Source organism: Rhipicephalus microplus, chromosome 1, assembly GCF_043290135.1.
Source record: "Rhipicephalus microplus isolate Deutch F79 chromosome 1, USDA_Rmic, whole genome shotgun sequence".
NCBI classification, from domain to species: Eukaryota; Metazoa; Arthropoda; class Arachnida; order Ixodida; family Ixodidae; genus Rhipicephalus; species Rhipicephalus microplus.
The window spans coordinates 52,736,158-52,757,392 of NC_134700.1; the positions used below are offsets into that span (position 1 = coordinate 52,736,158).

A 21,235-nucleotide genomic window follows, 5' to 3' on the forward strand; every position below is an offset into this window, starting at 1 on the left:
GAGCACCAGCAGCATGATTTGCGTAGGCGTCGTGCTCTTTGCCTTGATTGGTACACATGCAGTGCCACCTGTCTGTGTGTTTGTTGAGCAAGACTTATGCGGTGATTTCTGCGTCCTTCCGTAATACAGGGTGTGCTTTTGCACCTTCTTCGTCGCTTTGTGTCCTGCTGTCTGAACGGCTTTGATTGTAGACTGAATCTTGACCTCTTCTGGAGAAAACTTGTGCGATGTTCCTTCATGCGAAAATGTCTTGAATTAGAAGACTTTTTTGTCTTCAGCAAGACATATTTAATTTGTTGTCGTTTCACTTGACACGCTTGTAGACGCCTTTGTTTAATCCTCGCATGTTCTTGCTGAAACGGGTTCTTGCTGAAATGGTACAGAAATCATCAAAGTGATTTCAGTACCTGGTCGGGATTGGCGAAAACCCTCGCGGAAGTCTTTGGCCGTCCTGCTGTCCGCCGCCTTCGTGCTGAACAGCGCTTGCGGGGCAGAGTACAGAGAGCAGATGAAACTTTCACGAGCTACATCGAAGATGTGCTATTTCTCTGCAAGCTCGTTGATTCGACTCTGGACGAGGCAGGCAAGATCAAGAACATCATGAAAGGAATCGACGACGGTGCATTCCAAATGCTGGCTGCGAAGAGTCCCCAGACGGTCGCCGAGGTGATTCAGCTCTGCCAAAGCTATGATGAGCGGCGTAGGCAGCGCGCTTCTACACGTTGCGCTGCTCTAGACACCGCGGACATCTCATCCCTCGACTATCGCCATGACACCGCCGACCACTCTGCGATGATGCCAGTCATAAAGCAATTCATACGCGAGGAGGTCGCCCGGCAGCTATCTATAATCACAAGAACTACCGAGCCGATGGCACCCTTGTCACCTTCGCTTCGCCAGGTCATTCGATCGCAAGTTGCCGAAGCATTGCCGCCAGCTCAGGCTCCCCCAACTGTTACCGCACCACTAACGTATGCAGCCGCAGTTGCTCAACCACGTGCGCCAGCGTCTCCGGCCATCTACGAAGCTACTCGCCACGTTTATTTGTCGACCCCACCTTCCCGCTCGCTGACCGTCCCGTCTCCGGCTGTATATAAAACAGGTCAGAACGTTTATATGACGCCGCCGCCTGCACGACCATTTACGGTACCTTATTCAGCGAACAGTGCCCCTATCGTCAGCCAATGGCGCACTCCAGATAATCGGCCGATATGTTTTTCATGTGGCATCCCAGGCCACGTAGCTCGTCATTGCCGTCGTCGCAGCTTCCCTTCTCACGACATTGCAGGGGCCTCACATTACATACCCAGCACCTCCACCACTTGAAACGGGTTGTTGAACAAGCAGGCGAACTCGGCGAAGGAGAGCTTTATTTAGCGCAAGGGCTAACTGAACGCAAGCCTGCGATCACAGCAAGTCTTCTTCTTTTTTTATCCTCGAGCTCCATGCCCACTACCCTCGTTACATTGCAAAGATTTTTTCATTCGTAGTCGTCCTTGCTGGTGTAGCACATGGAGGCTATGTTGTTATTGGGCTTGCTTCTGCTAGCATTGATAGTGTTCATGTGGTAGGAGTTGAGGTGGGAGTCGTTTTTGACCATGGCACTGATTTCCTGTGCAACTTAATGTGGTGTTCAGTAGGCAGATGGTAGTCAGTGGACAGTTATGCTGCATTGCGGGTAATGAAGGTTGTGCGCTCGAATTTATTAGAGACTCTTCGGAGGCTCTTGTGACGCCGTTCCTAATGGACGCTTCTGGCTCTCGGTAACGTGTGCGATTTGATGGTTCCGAGCCTCCTGTGTTGTTAAGACTCCCAGGTGTCCGTGCACTGGATGGTGACACCGCAGCAGGCGTAGTTTGGTCGGACTTCAGTCGGAAATGTTTGTATTTTTGTGTAACTAACGAGTTAAGCTGTTCTGATGCATGCATCTGCACAGAAGGGCCAGAGCCTGACTGAGTATCTTCAGGGTTCCTCACCTCTATATCAACCGTAGTAAGCATGTGAGATGCAAGGTAAGCGCTGTGAGCAACTGAAGGGCCAAGCGACGGAAAAGTAGGAGGTGGTCGAAGTGCGCGAGACGGAAAGTACTGTGCACAGGGGGGCTCCCTAATGTGAGTGCAACGGTGCAGTGATGACGTAAAGGTTGGTTTTCGATCGGGCAGTTGCAAAACGCGTTGCGGTGAAGGTTACACTTTTTCTGCAAAACGATCTGGCTGCCTTTCATTTATAGGGTGCTTTAATTGCTCTTGTTTCAAAGGCCAATTTATTTTTGGTGTCCCAAAGCGTGAGCAGTGCTCTTGACTGCGGCGACCGAGCGCGGTTGTCTGTGGATGGTCGGTTATATGCGAATGTTCGTCATAGTCGTCATTGTCTTCTTTAAACAAAATGATCATTTCTTGTTTTATCTTTTCCCATGACTCGTCGTTTTGAACGATGTGGGTGAGGTGGAATTTGAAGGCCTCACCGTAGACGTTGTCGGTAAAGTTGATGATCATCTCCCGTTCTGACCATAATGCAGCGGTTGCGTGGAGCTCGAATAGTTCGAACCAGTCCTGTACAGGTCCATCGTCCGCTGCTCCGCTGTAATAGGGGATTGGAAGGGCAGTCGATGATTCTAGCATGGTGCTGGTCGCTGTGTGTGGCTAGGAGATAATTCCGTAGTCGATGTATGGTCAGGTCGTCTTGTGGAGAACTGCGTCGATGATGAGACACTGATGAAAAGGCTGGGAGGTCTTCATCCTGTCGACTCGTGTGACGCTATATTTATTGGGAGACGTGGCCTGGCTCATACGTCATGTTTATTCTAATCTGACTTCTTTCTCCTCTACTTCTCCTAACCATCCCTGCCTTCTTACGTCATATATATATATATATATATATATATATATATATATATATATATATATATACATATAAATGTGTATGTATGTGTGTGTGTGTGTGTGTGTGTGTGTGTGTGATCACGACCACGCATGCACTTGGCCTGTAGCATTTTTCTTGTCCCATGAAGCATCTTTGGACATGGCCTTGTCCTGCGCTGTCGTCGAGGTGTAGAACCATTCCTAAAGTTGAACATATGCGAGACAAGAAAAATGTACTACATACTTCATTGTACGCTTAAGCTGGTTATAAGCCTCGAGGTTGTTGTCCCTGGCGAAATTAACCGATTGGGAAGAGCACTGATTGATTGATTTTTTGTGGGGTTTAATGTCCCAAAACCACTATACAATTACGAGAGACGCCGTAGTGGAGAGCTCCGGTATTTTGGCCACCTGGGGTTCTTTACCGTGCACCAAAATATGAGCACATGTGCCTACAACATTTCCGCCACCATTGAAAATGCAGCCGCCCGTGCCAAGGTTTAATCCCGCGACCTGTGGGTCAGCAGCCGAGTGCCTTATCCACTACACCACCGTGGCGGGGCACGGTTGAATCCAACATGTACATATGTAATGTTTATAAAAATTCTGTAGGCAGCACTGGACCACTATTGGCGTTTCAATAGTACTAGCTATTTCAAATGTAGTGCCGAGATCTGGCGTAGCTTTATTGGAAAATGCTTCAATGCCCTGCATATTGCTTGAGTTCGATTCCATCAGGGACCCTGGCATTTATTCTTTCCATTCGTCTGGTCAACGCTACCAATGTCGGGTTTTTTTAACGCTGGCGCATTAAAATTAACCATCTGTGTTCACGTAGCTCCTGCGTAGATACTAAGTGCCAATCACATCTAGTACATACCCACATACAAGTGGGACATCCCCGCCCGTCGGTATGTGCCACTGTCTGACGGGAAGTGTTTGACGATGTACGTGACGGGATTGTGACATTATTCATGTCTTGACCACTGCGTCATATTTATCAACCATCTTACCCTCCCATGCTGATTTTCTTCACGCCAATCCAAATGTATGTGGCTACATAGATAGATAGATAGATAGATAGATAGATAGATAGATAGATAGATAGATAGATAGATAGAAGGATAGATAGATACGCTAAAAGTCGCCGAACTTCGCAAAGAAATGCTTTGAATTACAATGATAGCTGAAAAGAAGCGAAAAAAAAATGCCGGCACTGCAACTTGTCGCATGCACCAAAAAACTTTCCGACGTACGGTCGGGTATGTGCAGTGATTGCATGAAGGCCAACCATTTTGCCGCTTGCTGTATGGACAAGCGAGCAGCTCCGGATATGGTCAGCGGAACACAGGGCGATGGAGACTTCAACGTTTTGGAGATCAGGACAACAAAAAGCAAGCGTGCTCGTGAAAGTCGCAAGTGAACTGTAACAAGGGCCACTGAAGGAAAAGAGGTGCCACTGAAGGTATAGACTGGAGCGCAGGCTAACTTACGCTCCGTTCACTGTTTAACAAGCTCGATACCAAGCAGCAGCCGTACTTTACAAGGAGCGTCTCGCGTCGTTATAGGGGTGGCAAAATACCTCGCCGCGCAGTTAGATCAGTGGCGTTACTGCTCCAGTTTTTCATAGTCACAGCATATCCACGAGGTGAATGATTACTAGTGGGATGAAGTGGACGGACGGCTGGATGGACAGACGGATGGACACACGAACTCACTGACGGAGGGAACGTACGGACAGATGAATGGAGGCACGGACGGACGAATGGACAGACGTACGCACAGACGGACCGACGCATAGATGAACGCAGGGATTGACACACGCGGACAAAAGCATGGACAGACGGATGGACGGACGATTGCAAGCAAGAACGAACGCACGGGCGGATGCACGAACGGACAAACGAATGCAAGGATGGATACACGAATGGACAGACGGACGAACAGATGAAGGGAGGGACGGACGAATGGACTCATGTACGAATGCAGGGACGGGCGGACGGACACACAGGTGGACGCACGGATGGACAGATGACCGCATGGATGGATGTACGAATGGACGAACGCATGGATGGGCGGACAGTCAAATGGATGAACGAATGGACGAACACGGACAGATGCACGGGCGGACGGAAGCAAGAACAAATGGGCGGATGGAAGCGAAACGAACAGACGAAAGCTCCACCCCGCTCACCATTATTCACTCCAAGTATTTGCTGCGATTTTCATTATTTATCATACTGCAAGTAACGTCCTCTAGTAGCGTACCATTTGCGTTTTTCAGCTCATATACATTTGGTTATATGTACAAGTACACCGCCCTCTAGAGCCGGTTCAAGAACTAACAAGATGTGGCTACATACGATTACGATGGGACGCTCAGCACACGCCTTAAGGAGCTTCGCCCCTAAAAGGAAGCCATCTTGGGCCTTGAAGCTAGTTTAAATCTTTGTCTTGTCAGCAGGGTCAACGCGATTGACGACAGCGATGGATACGCAAGCCTGAAACAGACGTACTCAAAGCTATTCACTGAAATGGGAAGGATGCAGTGCGAGTGCAAAATGATGCTTCGGAAAGACACTGTCCCTGTAGTACAGCCAACCCGGCATGTGCCTTACGCACTCAGAAAACCACTTAAGAAAGAGCTCGACTGGATGTGTGCCACGAACATCATCCAGAAAGTAGGAGAACCATCAAACTGAAAAGGTTCCTTGGTTATGTTGAGACAATGGAAACATAAATGTTTTTATGACCCTCTGAGCGATTATTTTGTTTGCCATGACGGGAACGAATCGAGGGTGAGCAAGTGTAGGCGAAGTATTTCAGGAAACTTGATGCAAACAGTGGGTTCCACGAAATTATTCTAGATAAAGAGACTTGCAAAATCTGTGAATTCAGTTTCCCGTTCAGACGTTATCGGTATCTCAGTTTGCCGTTTGGTTTAGCATCTGCACCCGAAGTTTTTCAGCGCACCATCAGCCAGATATTTGACAAACTCTCTACAACTATTGACGATGGGATTCTGTGAGGCTCTAACAAACAGAAACATGATGAACGACTCCACAAAGCGCTGGCGAGGACACACACTGAGGCCCCTATTTCAATGAAGAAAACTGTTTTTATTTTTTTGGACGAATGGAAATCACACTCTCGGTTTATAAAACTAGGCCCAAATTATTTGTGCCAATGCTGAACAAACTTTATACTAACTCAACCTGCGCCAAAGACTAAGAAAGATGTTCATCGTTACCTTGGAAGTCTGAACTGTCCACATTCCAACCTTGCGCAGCTTGATAAGAAACTCTACAGTATTCAAGTGAATTCACGTTCACAATCGTGTGTGGTAGCAGTTTTTTTTGTCAATTTGATACACACAGCGCCATAAGACAATACAGTGGGGGGATTACAACATGATTACAACAAGACAGAACACAAGCTGAATTTGCGGCAAGTACCGTACAGCCTATCCAGATAGTAGGAAGTACACTGAATACACAACATAACGGAGATTGACAAAAATGTACAAAAAATGCCAGCGGGTAACATACATAAAAACAAATACAATATGTATACCGCATAACAAAACACCCGTCATCAACTGAACAATTCACTTGACTCTAACATAGGAAGAAATGAATCACTACCAACAGCGGCAACGATCGCTAAAGGTAATCGATTCCACTGGGAAACCGTTTTAGGGAAAAAAGAATTACTGAACGCTGCTGTCTTACATCGGTACTCCCGCACTTTGTAAATGTGATCGACTCGTTCAGACACGTAATGAGGTGGAAAGATGTAACTGCCACGAGGAATACAAGTTCGAGATAAGTATACTTCATTGAAATGCTTCAGACGCTGCTTAGCCCGGCGTGTGACCAACTGTTCCCACCCTAAAGCTTGCTTGCAGCGCGTCATGCTGAAGTTGTGGCTCTTAATAATGTTTCCCAGGACATAAGGGGCGCCCATGTTTTGCACTTTTTCCAATCTGTCTTTATCGAGGGAAGTGGGCGAGTCCCATACACTACTCGCATAATCAAGTATCGACCGCACGCATGATTTGTACAGTAATTCCCACGTGGACTGGGGAAACTCACGCGTGTTTCGCCGCAGAAACCACAGCGATCTACAAGCTTTAGCTGCGGCATAATCAACATGACGTTGCCAACACAAAGTTGGTGTGAAAAATACGCCTAAATACCTGTACTCAGACTATTTTAAGACCTTGTTTATAGTATACGAAGGCGAAGCTTCATCTTTCTTTCTAAAAAGCGTCATACGCATTGTGTTTTCCAAATTAAGTTGCATTTGCCATTTTTTACACCATGCATTTATCTTGTCCAAGTCGTCTTGAACTGCGCCCCGATAACTTTCGCAGTTTATTGCTCTATAAACGATGCAGTCTTCTGCAAACTTTTTAATCGACGATTGTACGTCTAGGGTGATGTCATTATTATACATTAAAACAATAATGGGACCAGTACTGACCCCTGAGGAACCCCGGACGCCACATTGGTAGTGGATGACTGTTCACCGTTCACGACGACGTACTGCTGCCTGGAATTTAAGTATTCTGCTATTCAGTGAATAACTTTCGGGTTAATCTTGTGTTGGGTCATTTTCTGCAATAATAAATTATGGAGAACCAAATCGAACGCTATTATGAAATTCAAAAAATGCAGTCAATACTGGTTCAGTTGTACAGTGCGCATGCTACCTCATGAGTAATTTTAATTAACTGGGTCGCACAGGAATGGTCCTTGCGAAAGCCATGTTGGCGGTAATTTAACATGGAATTGGCTTCTAAATGCTTCATTACTGATAAGTATAAGACAAGCTCTAAATTTTTGCAGCAAACGGCTGTTAACGATATAGGACGTTAATTTGAAACAATTTTTCGTGGTCCCGATTTGTGAATAGGTACAACAGCAGCCAATTTCCAATCACTAGGTAAACCACAATCGCGTAAAGATTTTTCGAAGATTATTACTAAATACCGAGACACTATGTGCGCAAAGGATTTCAAGAGAGCGTTAGGCCGTCCATCAGGTCCAGAAGCTTAGGCCGCTTTGGTAGCTCAGTGGTTAGAGCATCGAACGCGTTATTCGAAGGTCCAGAAGCTTTTGATACATCTAGGCGCTTTAGCAGGGGTTCAACTCCTTGACTATAGAATACAATATCGTCCATCTGAGTCTCGCCCGGAAAAGGTACAGATAAACGGTACGCATATGTTTTCGTACCTGGTACGGAAAAAACAGAGGTAAAATACGAATGAAAGCTCTAAGCTTTGTCAGCAGCACTTTCAATGACAACGCTATCTGTTCCAGAGCAGGGATTGAAACAGAGTTCTTTTTCTTTTCTTTCACATATTTCCGTAGTTCCTTTTAAATTTGCTGAGGTCGTGATTGAATGACTGAAAATATGCAGTTTTCGCGGCTGTCGTAGAACCTTTTGATTGAGACGCAATTTCCTTAAGCTTACGAAGCTTTTTAATGGGCGGATTGCGCAAATGGTGGTGATAAGCCCTTTTCCGTTTCTGTGCTAAGGCATGTAACGTTTTTGTAAACCATGGCTTGCTTCTTTGACGCCTTTCAAATAGCAGCGAAGATGGTGCGTGACGGTCACGTAGTTCCAAAAACTTATCTTTGAAATTTGACCAAAGCTGCTGTACTGAAATGGATTCTGCAAGTGTCTTGAAGACAACAAAGTATTTGTCAAGCTTGGCCCCGACTTCATCAGTATTTGCCTTCGCATAATTGAAAGTACGCCGGTGGTGAGTAGCAGTAGTATTTTGATAGCTCATGTTCATGTTACAGACAACAGCTTCGTTGTCGCCAATTTCTGGTATGACTACTGTGGACAAAACTTTATCTGGTGCATTTGTGAAAAATAAATCAAGAACATGATTTTCTCTTGTGGGCTCCAGAACAGTCTGCGTAAGTGAAAATAAGCCAACAATGCTGGCCATAGCAGCATATAGCCTGCCAATAATTCCTAAAAAGGCAGGCTGGCTGTGCCAATCAAGATCTGGAAGGTTAAAATCTCCAGCGACAACAATGTAATAAGTTTTAGTTTCTTCTCATTGGCTCGTAAGCTCCGATAATGTTTTTACAGAGGCCTGCGGTGGGCGGTAAAAGGAGCACACAGATAACGTTTTACCATTCCAAAGCCTTATTTGGCACCATACTGCTTCTCATCTGCTTTCCCGCACTATAGTTTGACACGACGCAATGCTTTCATCAACCAGAACAAATACGCCCCCACCACGGTTATTCCGATCTTTTCTGAAGCATACAAAGGTGGCTGGGAATACTTCACTGTCAGTTACGCTCTCATCAAGCCACGACTCTGTTCCTATTACGAATAACGGTTTAACAGTTTCTAAGAGGCTACTTAGTTCATCAACCTTATTCTTAATACTGCGGCAATTGACTAAAAGAAAAGATATTTTGCCGAACGGATCGCTGCATGGTCATTTGCTTCGTACGACTTCTTCAGTACTCTCATCATAAACATATTTGGTTTTGTTCAAGTAGAGGGTGTCGTTTTTTATTATAGCCTGTGTGTCATCAGTTTTGTGTTCCTGTGCGAATTTCCAAAGCCGTCGCCTTATCGTTCGCCTTTAAGGCGAGAAATCTTCTGATAGGCTGATATCAGTTACTTTTAGATTCTTCACACTCATCAAAAGCTCCCGTTTTTCTTTGTAAGATGCAAAGTTAGTGATCACAGGCCGATTTTTTCCCGGGATGAATTTGCCGATTCTATGCGCTCGTTCGATGAACTGCGGTGTGATTTTGAGCAAGCTTTTGCATATGTTTTTGAGTTGATTTTCCGACTCTGACCACGGTTCCTTGCTATCGCCGTCTGCTATGCCGTAGAAAATAAGATTACATCGCCTACTTGCGATTATCTAGGTCGTCTACGTTTAACATCAGAGACTGCATGCTGCGTTCTTGACGATCGCACAGCTTTTTACATTCATCTACTGCTCCTTCTATTTTCGAAAATCCAGCAACTGCAGATTCCAAGGACGACATGCGCTTCGTCAAGTCTTCTAGAGCAGCTTTTTGTGCTGCTTGGTTTCTTTCAATGCTATTAAGCTGTACCCTAATTTCACTTTGTCCGTGCGAAACTTTCTGCATTGTTGCCGCATCAGGCCCCGGATTCATTTCAATATATCCACACAACAAGAGCAAAAGTAAATAAAAATTCCATCGCTTCAACAACTGGAACCACCGTTTTGTGCGACGATGTACAATAGAGTGCGACCTTACACAGTCATACAACACTTGGGGTGGAACCGGCAAAAGGAAAAGAACGAACTTCTCATGGTGTGGTAAGTTACTAACCTGCATGAACAGCAAAAATTGCGTGACCGGCTGATCTATCGATGTGCCGCTTCCACGCCTATTTTGTCGTCTGTCGCTTGCTCCCTTATGTACGGTGTAGTTGCAACAGGTATCTTCCGGATCATCCAATTGTTTGCAGAACGGTATTCGGCACTGAATAAAATCAGAGTCTGCGCAGGTCTCCGTGTATCCTCGGTCGTTGGTAGATTGAACGCTGAAACTTGAAGAATTCTGGTTCCCTTGACTGTAGATAAGTGGGTGCTTCGACGTCGCAATGCAGATAGCCTGCATGAACAGCAAAAATTGCGTTACCGGCTGATCTATCGATGTGCCGGTTTCACGCCGGCACATGGATGGATTAGTCGAACTTGATGTGAACACGCGCGCCAGTCCTGGCTATTTTAACTTTGAGCTTCCCACGAAACTGTTGATGGACACGTTCACCTTTGCACTTGGAGCGGTCCTTTTTCAACAACACGGACATGAGTGGTGTCCTGTAGGATACGCTTTTCGAGCACTCACCAAAACTGACTGAAGGCATGCTCAATTGAAAAAGGAGGCAGTAGGCTTAATGTTCCGCTGTGAAAAGTTTAATGAATATGTGATCGAAACACACATTTCTATCGAAACTGATCACAACACATTGTTAGCTATTTAAAAAAAACAAATAGGTCACACGCCACCACGTCTGCAGCACCTGTTTCTTTGGCTTCTGCAATATGAATATGATTTTTAGTATGTCTCATGCGGCAAATTAGTTGTTGCTGGTATATTGTCAAGAACCTCATCACAGGAACTCCCGTAGAAGGGCACAAGAGATGCTTTCGTTCACGATGTGGGTGTTTCACTGCAAGGGTTGACCCAGCCACCCTTCCCCGTGTGCTGGCAGCAACGACCAGTGATGCAACGCTGCAAGACATGATCTCGAGGTTGCAGTCTTCCATTCTTGAAGAGGGTCGGCTAAAGCCTTTCACAACAGAGCTTTCTTTTATGAACCGATTATTTCTCAAGGGAACCAATATTGTGATACCTGCAAGCGTGTGCACGGATATGCTGCAACACCAAGGGTACCTTAGTTTAGGAAAATGTGAATTGAGGGCCTGTAATTTTGTGTACTGGCCAGGTATGGCAGTAGATAATGCGCGTTTCATATAGAGGTGTGGCGTCTGCAGGAAATTTCCTTATTGGCAACAAGAGTCCTTCTCCAGCGCACCGTCCCTGACTTGCCATGGGCTAGAGTTGGTGCAGATATTTTCAACATGCTGGAAATAATTTTTTTGGTTGTACTGATTCCTATTCTAAGTTTCCTAAAGTGAACCACCTAAAGGAGACCTTAGCAACAGCTGTCACCGAGAAACTACGCAAGCTCTTTGCCGGACACGGGTTACCACTATATTTTGCAAGTGATTGTGTCGCTCAGTATGTGTCAAAAGAGTTTAGAGATTTTGCAGGCTCGTTATGACTTCAAGCATACCATTTCTAGTCAGCATTTTCTGAGATCCATTGGACACACTGAGAAGGGCGTGCACGGGTCAAGCTGACTTCAGACAAGACGAACAAAAGTAAAGAAGATTTTTATTTGGGTCTCTTGAACTACAGTGTGTGCCCTTTTGAGGATGGCCGGTTGCCAGTGGAACTGCTGAAGAGACGAAGCCCCATAACGCTGCATTTAGATCACCCCCAAGACCTTGGAGGTTATCTTCGAAAACATTTTCAACCAAAGACCACAAGAAGATCGCTGGCTTGACTGTAGAAAAAAGGCTTCTTCTGCGTTCTCAAGAATGATAGATGAGAAATAAAGTGCAAGTCCATAATCATGGAAAGTTGGCTGTTACCAACCGGTGTTTATATATCATTTTGTGTATTTCACCTTTAAAGAAAGAAGTATGCAGTGGGAGCTGGCAAAAAGTGTCTTCTCTGCTCTCACTGCATTTTGTGTTTTTCTCCTTCAAAGAGAAGAGGATGCAACAGACAGTCAACAGGACAACACTGTGCACCATCTAGAGCCCACAACGCTCTACACTAGCGTTCTGTTCATATTGATAAACATGTCTTCGTGGGCAGATCACAGCGTGTACACGTTCTCTATAAGACGCTCGATAAAGACCAACACTCACTGACTACCAGCATTAATCTTCTGTATAAGAAACCCCACCTGTAGTTCTTTTCTGTCAACTAATACATGTTACCATAACACGCGCCCGTTCTTCAGCACTGTATAAGCCTCAAGTGTCAACCTAACCTCGCTGAGTTCTGTTACAACCCATTTAACGTCCTCTATTTCCTCATATAGCAGCGCTAGACCAGCCTCACCAGATAGCGTTTCAGCGTCGCCCCACTGCGGTGGTCTAGTGGGAAAGGTACTCGGCTGCTGACCCGCTGGTCACGGGATCGAATCTTGGCTGCGGCGGCTGCATTTTCGATGAAGGCCAAAATGCTGTAGGCTCGCGTGCTCAGATTCGGGTGCACGTTAAAGAACTCCAGGTGGTCGGAATTTTCGGAGCCCCCCACTACAGCGTCTCTCATATTCAAATGGTGGTGTTGCGACGTCAAACCTCATATAAATGAATCAAGTGGTTTTGTGTTGAATGTAGCCAAGTTCAGTGGTGCAATTTTATATGCGTTCAAAAACTGGACGGAGGCGTTCCGTTGGTTACGTCAAAAAGTATGTGGTCCACATCGGTCACGAGGACGAGAGGAAGAGAACAGCCAATGTGAGAAATGTAGGCTTGCGTCACAATTCTGACGTCGGCTTGAGGACTTATTGAGCGCAATAGGCAATATGCGAAATTAACAGCGCCATATAGTGAACGCAGCAGGTACCATATCCGCCATTTTGATGCTGGCGAGGCTTGACCACTACGCACGGGCGACCCCCATGCGAACGTACGCGTTTCAATGCTTTGACTGTCGCAGTCAGATTTTTTTGCTGGCGAAATGCCAGTACACTGCTGTGTGCCGCTGTGCAAGCAGGGCGGAGTCACAGACAGCGATGGGAGCAAGGTATGCGGCATGAATTACGATTTTCCGGCGATCATTTAAACGCAAAACAGGGTATGGCGTGCACAAGCTTTATGGGCACCATCTAGGATACATGTACCTCCGAGGTGCGCGGGCTGCACGAGAGCAATGCAGGACTAACCCTTTAACTGTGTTACGAGGACAGGCCGCGTTTTTATAGGTTTGTCAGCTTTGCGACTAGGTGTTTTCACTACGTCGGGCCTATACACGACAGTGGTGCTCTTCGATTTACCGTCTCGAACTCGCTGAGAAGCTGTGTAGCATTCAAATTTTCTTATGACTTCGGGGAAGCCTCGAACTACCCGCGGACTATCCGCGGTGAGTCTGAGATGGTAAATCGAAGAGCCCCGGTGATTCCCTGCCGTCGAATAGAGTCCGCCACTGCTGGTGGGGTAACTAGTGTGACAGAACCGAACTGTTAGGATGGGCTTTTTTTGTGAAGAGATTACACCATGTAGGTAGACGACGTAGAAATGTTATTTTTGAAGGTGATTGCGCACAGAGACGTGCAGAGCTTCCGCTATTCCGAGTAACATGCCGTACACGCATCCTATAGAAAGGCAGCTCGGTTGATTGTCCGTGTTCAAGCTCCGTTGTGTCCGCAAGTACGGTCACCGCGCAGCAATAAAACAGTGATTCGGAATATAAGGGCTATGCCCACTTTGGAACAGAAAAGTATCTGCTCGGGCACTTCAATTCCCCCAACGTGCGCGGACGCAACTTTTCCATTGGGGCCTCTCTCACTAATTTTCCTTTACCAATAAAATAAAATCGAAAAGATAGCGGGGCGCACTGCCGTAGGTTTCGAAAACTGGCAGCATGAGTATCGCCAGGGCTTGACTGAAGGACGTTCATGGAGGAGTTCAGAGCACAGCAGTCCTATTTATTCGTAAGACGGGATTCATTCTCTGCATTTTAGTCTCTTTGGCTCAGTTGCGTTGCAGGTGTTTTTTTTGTGTTGCAACTCACCTCACTTGAAAAATATTTCATGTTGCATTATAAAACATACAGCTGTGGAGACAGCCATAACTTAGTTGTATGGTATTCAGCATTTTAGCTACCTTACACTCGCAGCTCCTAGAAACCTTTGAAGCTACTTAGATATAAAAAATAACTGATTTAAATTCCCCCGAGTGTCCACAGGTGACTAATGCCTCTTAAGGCTTGCTGTGAAGGGCCATATATAGGAAAGGCTGCTAGGAAACGGGAGTGTGCACAGAAAAAACTAAGAGGGAGGGGGTCACATTACAAGTGCATCATTAGTCCTGCAATGCACATATAAGTGTGACCTCTATTCTCTGTGAGATGAATTTGTGATAGTGTCTGTGTTTGTTAACAACAATCGTTTAAACAGCTAAGAGAAACCTAGCTCATGACGTCGCACTGAATGTTTGTTTGCTTAAATCTTGTAGGTATCCTTCCACCGCTTTCTGAAAGATGCAGTGACATACAAGTGGCAAGGTGTGGCAAGATTCCTAAACAGTTTGTCCACATCACATGTTCGGGCACTGGGAAACGTCTTGCTGTGGCCATCGCAGTAGCTCAGCGCAGCGAAGCAAGTCTTCAGGAGTCGTACGGCCGTACTAGCGAACGCGTTGCCGTTGACCGCTCGCCCATATTAAAATGGCGGCGGGTTCAAAATGCACAGTGTTGTCAGAGCACAAAGCAATTTCGCATATGGTCCATTCAAACGTTACGCGTCTAGTGTCTTTGGGATGCAGTCCCTGTGTTAAAAGAGACGCGTCGAGCATCTCTGTGGGACGCGCGCCGTGTCTCCAACCTGGGAAGGACGCGCGGAGTGTCCGTGATGGACGCACGCAGTGTCTTTGCAAGGGACGCAGCACGCTCGTAACACCACGGAGTTAATGATGATGAGTGGGGCGAAGCTTGAAAGGGTTTCATCAGTAAACCGTGAATCCTCCGTCCGTCCGTTCGTCTGCCCATCTGTCCGTCCGTCTGTCTGTTTGTTTATCTGTCTTTCTGTCTATCTGTGTCTGTCTGTCCATTCATCGGTCTTTTTGTTTGTCCGTTCGTCCACCTGTCTGTCTGTTTACGACAACGGACATGGAGGGACAGACGGGATGGCTAAGACAAGGGAGGGGGGGTATTGATCCACAGCGTAAGTGCATGAGGCTCGCTATGACGCCATGTTCTCAAAGTACCCGGATATCGAAAAGCCGCGAAACGTTTACATTTATACCTAATGGATGCCTCCTCGCAGCAATTTTAATTCATTAATTTCGTTTCAGATGGTCTGCGTGACGACTCCTTTGCCTCCGCCCGAGAAACGGACGAAAACAGACACGTGGCACCTTGACTCACATCACATAAATTATCACCGCCTTTGTCACGGCTCATATGGGCCATTCGCGGGCTACTCAATGGAGCGGAACGCCTCCGCCGTAATTTGGCTTACGTTACATGGAATATCATGGCATTCCCCACAGCTAAAATGAGCCAATCAGGTGCGACTCGTTGGAGTGGAACGCCTTCGTCCGAATTTTGATCGCGTATAAAATTGCACCTCAAATTATAAAGGTGACCTGTCGAGACCCAGAAAATCTGGCACCCTGTGCTAAGTCGCAGGTCTGACATTTACTTGCAGCCAGCAGTTACTTGCAGCCTTGGACAGTTACTTCGCAGCCAGCAATGGGCTGCGGGACAAGGGATAATTATTCTCATGAGAGGTTGTTGCCAAGTACGACACCAGGGTTGGCAATCCTTCTCAGATGAGGGAGTGCATTACCGGCAACTGGTCGCCTGTGAAGACGCACCCCAGATCTCTTCATTTTTAATGAGTTCTTCATCACGAGTTTTAAACAGATATGCAATCGGGAATCGTCGGGCATCTCCATTCCAACCTTATTTTGTCACTGCATGCTACACTGCTGCATTATCTATAGGTAGGGGGTCTTGTTGAACTTTTTAAGCAATACCACTTGACCACCTATCAATGCTCCACCAGTTCACATGACACGTTGCTCACCGGGCCTCTTCTTCGCTGTTTAAAGTCCACTTTTTATTTAAAAAAAGAAAAATAAAACATGCACCACTCGGTGCGGTTTAACACTTCTGACGTTGCGGGCTTAGGCCGGCTTATTGCCCCGTATGTCCTCCCTTCCGACGCATTTATTCTCTCTTACCTTCTTGCTGTCTCGCTCAATTTCGACATTGTTGGCTTCAAAGTGTGCTCTTTGTCAGAGTTTTTTTTAAAAAGATGAGTGGTAGCACTGCTACTTTGGCGTTTCGTGTCTACTCACGAGTTCCACAATTCTGTTTTGGGAGCTGATTGGCTACTTCCAGAGATTGTTACATTGAGTTGGTACGTCACTGGTGTTCGGAGTGCATGAAAATTAAACGCGAAAAGTTTCTAACTGCTAAAGAAAAGACAGTCGCTGCCTTTATTGCTATGTCATATTTTGTTATCATTTTGGAGTAGTTTTCTTGCAAGCTTTATTCTAACAATAATGGAACTAACTCTTGTGTGACCTGTGGCGGTTGAGCTTACACCACATGCTCTGGGAGCACCTTTCGGTACGGGGAACCGATACAGAATCTTTCAGCGTCGGGCTCTGCTCTGGGGAGTCCTGACATACAATCACATGTTTGGTATCTTCCGAGGGCCTTCGATGCGGTGGTAGGTGTCGGCGTCACTGTCCCGTCGAGGTAGCGGCCCGACATGTGCACAAACCTCCGGAATTTCAGAAATAAGGCTCTCGTAAGCCAAACCAAACCAAGCCTGATGTAACCCCTATAATTCCTGGATATCGTCCATAAATATTGCATTGAAAAAAAAAACATAGAGCAGCCCTAACTTTGCACGTATACGTCATGCAATAGATGCGAAGGCCAATTTTTAATGTCACTTCTATTTTTAATACCGAGAGAACTTGTGAAAGTACGAAAAAGGCTTGAACTATGCCCCTCGTGTACGAGAGTCAAAGGGACTTCTTTGACAAACAAACTTCGAGATACAGAACTGACAACGCAACAAATTGCTTCAGTGTGAACATAATGACACGAAACGGACGCTTTTAGACCTACAGCTCCAAGCAACATCACATATACGCTAAACGCCCGTTATTTCAAACTTTCAGCTAGTTTGAACGGACGCCCTGATCCTGGCACAACCCTGTGTACTCGAGATAATTAACAGGTTGGTATCTCTGACAGTTGATTGGAACTGGGCGCCCCGGTTTTTGTCGCTCTCACAAATTGCCACCCACAGGGATAGCAATACTGCCACTGGTCTTGACGCTGACGAAGGCAGCACTCTGCATTTTCCAGATGAAACTGTTTGGTTCGCCGAACTTGTGGCCGGTGAACGAAGTCAGAGTACAAGAGTATACACGGCCCTTATGTCAGTGCACGGAGCGTCAGCTATTATTCAACTGATCTATTGCAAGGCGCATCGGGATTGATTAACACGGCGTCGAATATTTGAGCATTATCACTGGTGGTCGCCTTTCTTCGCGAACAAACTCAGCATTTCGCGTTTGCGTGCTCAACTTAAAAAAATAATATCGAGATCATCTAGAATGCTCACACAAATTCTGGCGAGATTAGTGCTATGCATTGCCTACATGGGCAGCAACATAAAACACAGAAAGAAAGGAGGATGTGTGGCATTGTCCTCCTCTAATACTTGTGTCACACGGGCGCGCAAAAAGTCTTTTAAGTAAGCGGTCTTTTACGAAGTTGAAAAACTTTTAACAAAGAGGTGTTTGCGGCGCAGACAAACGGCAGCAACGATCTCCTTTTAATGTTTTCGTTCGAAGACAGTAGCGAAAGCGTGGCGCTAGCAGTTAAAAGTGAAGCAATGAAAATTAAACGATGTATCACGATGTACAAATTAAAGACTTGTTGCACTGCCCGTTCCTTCAAATAAATTTAAGAATAAGAGATGAAGACACACCAATGTGAAAGTTTGTTGCACAAGTTAAGGAAGCATTCCCATAACTAGCGACGTGCACAAGCCCGTCTGGCACCACTGGGATTTTATTTACCGTATTTGTTTTTTGCTGCTCTCGACAGCTCTCGACTCGTTATGGGTGACCGTACGGGAGAAAAAGCGAGGATCGCAAGCCTCACGGCCTGCCTTCTCGCTCTGGAAAGCGAGGCAGACGCTGCAAAAGCCGCCAAGGAGAGGATAACGTGTCTGCTTCCGACCATTGCAGACGCTGCCTTTTCCGTGGGGTGCCGGCTGCTTGATCTGCGTAGTTGGCCATAGACACTCGGACTCGGACCACATGAATGACGGGCAAACACACGACTGCCACGCTTTCCTCGCTTGTGCAAAATGGCGCGGCGCGAGACCGAGCGTCACCACGTGATATTGCCGACGCGTTGTAGCTGCTTACGACAGTAGAAAAGGAAATAACCATTAAAAGAGTTCATTTCACCTTCTGCAGGATATGAAATTCGTTTTTACAAAGAGTTTTGGTGACAGAAAAATAAGCATTTGCTCTTTTTTTCCCACAACTCGAAAATTGCTGGTGCCCACTGGTTTCGAGGCTACTCATTCGGAGCCGTAAAAGAGATCGACGAACTCCGCTTACGAAAAAGACCGCTTCTGAAAAGGAGTTCACTCTGTGCCGTGTGTCTGCTATCAGGAACTCCTTTTCGGAAAAAGACCGCTTACTTAAAAGACATTTAAGTGCCCGTGTGACAGGGGTATAAGAAAGCATCGTCCTGATGATCCCTCAACAGAAGTGGCAGTACAAAATGGCAAAGAAAGAAAGTAGAAGAAGCAAGCCACAAATGCAAGTAAAGAATTGCCACAATAAGCCGAAACTACACTCCTTAGGTTCGTCCGCACGCATAAAGCAGTTTGAACCGCATGACAAGAACGACTTCAGGTTTCGCACGGTGCCGTTTAGAGTTCGTATTGCTGTTGGGAGCAACCTCGAAGTAGAATGTGCCGAGACTCCGAAGCAGCCTATATGGTCCAAAATACCATCGCAGACAAATGCATATCTATTTCGTCCGCTTGAGAAGGATCATTACGTAGGACATCTGGAAACATTGTAAGTTATAAATTTAGAGTATCCTAGTAATATTCACGCCCAGCTACCAGATAGACTGAATTAGGGTTGTTAAAGGACCCCTTACATTCAGTTACCAACCAAGGCATATCTCGAAAAAATTCGGGCAGACATACAAAAAAAATTGTAGCAGTGACTGTTACGATGTTACGTGCCAAAAACGTGGAGAACTCTTGAGCTTCTATTTAAGAGTCGAACGTGACAGCGGAAATCGGGGGAAGCTTTCACATATGGCTACAATTTGTCTAATGTCTAGCATGCTTTAAGTGACGTAGTTTGGTATTTATTTGCGTTCATTGTCATCAAACAAGTGGTACATCTTTTGAAAATATTAGCGAAATTGATCTCTAAGGTTAACTGGTCAGTAGTGTTTAGTCCAGGGAGGTACACAGCACAGTGATCTGTAAACAGTATTAATTGTTACCTAGAAAAAGAAGTCGTATATATAGTTGACAAATAGTAGCGAGCCAAAGGCGGAGCCTTTAGGCGCGCCTGCTGTTAGCGAAAGGGGAGTATAGGTGCTTATACATAATGGCGTATTGTGTTGAAGTTTCGTGGCGCAATGGCACAAAACACAAGCACATAGGGGTGAACCGGCACTTTTTTATGGCGGTGGTGGGTAAAGTTGGTTGAGAAACTTTAACAAGCAGTATTGATAAGGCACATTATCTAACGCTTGAGCGTAATCAAGAAAAGCAACGCCAGTCTGCACGTTTGCATCCAGGTTAATATAAATGTCACGTGAAAAGGCTGCTATCTGCGTTTGGCATGAAAACTCCTTGCGGAAGCGGTGCTGTGAAGGATGAAAAGTATATTGCTGTCAAAGAAATTCATTATGTCGTAGTAGGTCACATGCTTCATAATTTTGTGAGGACGCTTGTTAGGGAGATTAGGTGGTAGTTAATTGGAAAGTATCTGTCACCTTATTTGAAGAGCGGTACGACCTTCCCTATCTTCTGGTCACTTGGGATGTTTCCCATTGAAACTGTCTGTGAAATGACCACCCCAAGAAAAAGTGAAGCATTTATTTCAAGCACAGCTCATGAGGAAGCTAAGGACTGCACTGAAGGATAGAAAGAAGTATATGGATAACGTTTATAAATGCGAAGAGTAGCGCGAGTAGTAACCACTAAATGAAGAGAGTAAATGCTTGTAAATGAGATAACAGAGGCAGTTTGAATTAGTGACATAATGTTGAGCAAGCTATGCCTGCAGTAGATAACAGGTCATCGATCAGATTAACAGAAATGGTGCAGTCAACATCAGAGGAATAGAGACGATGAAATGAGTATATATGCAGGTATAAAATAGAGCCATATAATGCAACATAGGGTTATCAGAATGTGCTGATCCATTTGGTGTGTCTTGTTGACAGTTTGAAAGGCATAAACTATCAAACCTCTCAACAGTTTTTTAACCTTGTAGTTTGAACATGGCTAGCAAGAGAACTTGCCGCGAGCGGCCCTTGATTGGTTTTAGCCACCCCTGTTTTTCCTTGCTCCTTTTATGCAATGGTCTGCGGTTAGTAGTGACCCAATGTTTTGGCCACATACAAGCTACAGAGGTTATTTTTTTATTTATTTTACCAGAGCTGTTATGGGTGAAGGTTCACTTAGAGAGAAAAGCAGATAGAAAAGATGCAGAAAGAAAAGTAGAGGCATAGCCAAGTGAGAGTTGAGAAGCCTGAATATGCTAGCGCCCATCTTTGTTGAGACGCGACCTTCCGCGACTTACCGCTCACTAATTTCTTCCCACTTCACCCATTTTTTCATTGATGATAGCTTGTACTGAAACCAGAAATCGAACCAGAGACCAGAAATCGCACACCGGCTTGCTACTTTTGATGCACATACCCGTGGGTGTTCTGTAACTCTAACAATGATCACAATGATACAATTGCCTGTTTCGTCCCGTCTTTGAAAGAAATGGCCTTGCGCCCACTTCGCTTGATTTAGAGCAAGTG

General features: G+C 45.7%; 1 protein-coding gene across 7 annotated transcripts in view; it reads left to right on the forward strand.

Moving 5' to 3' along the window:
* Nucleotides 1–21,235, forward strand: part of LOC119177780 (putative thiopurine S-methyltransferase) — a 428,663-nt gene that overhangs the window by 262,163 nt on the left and 145,265 nt on the right. The window lies entirely within an intron of this gene.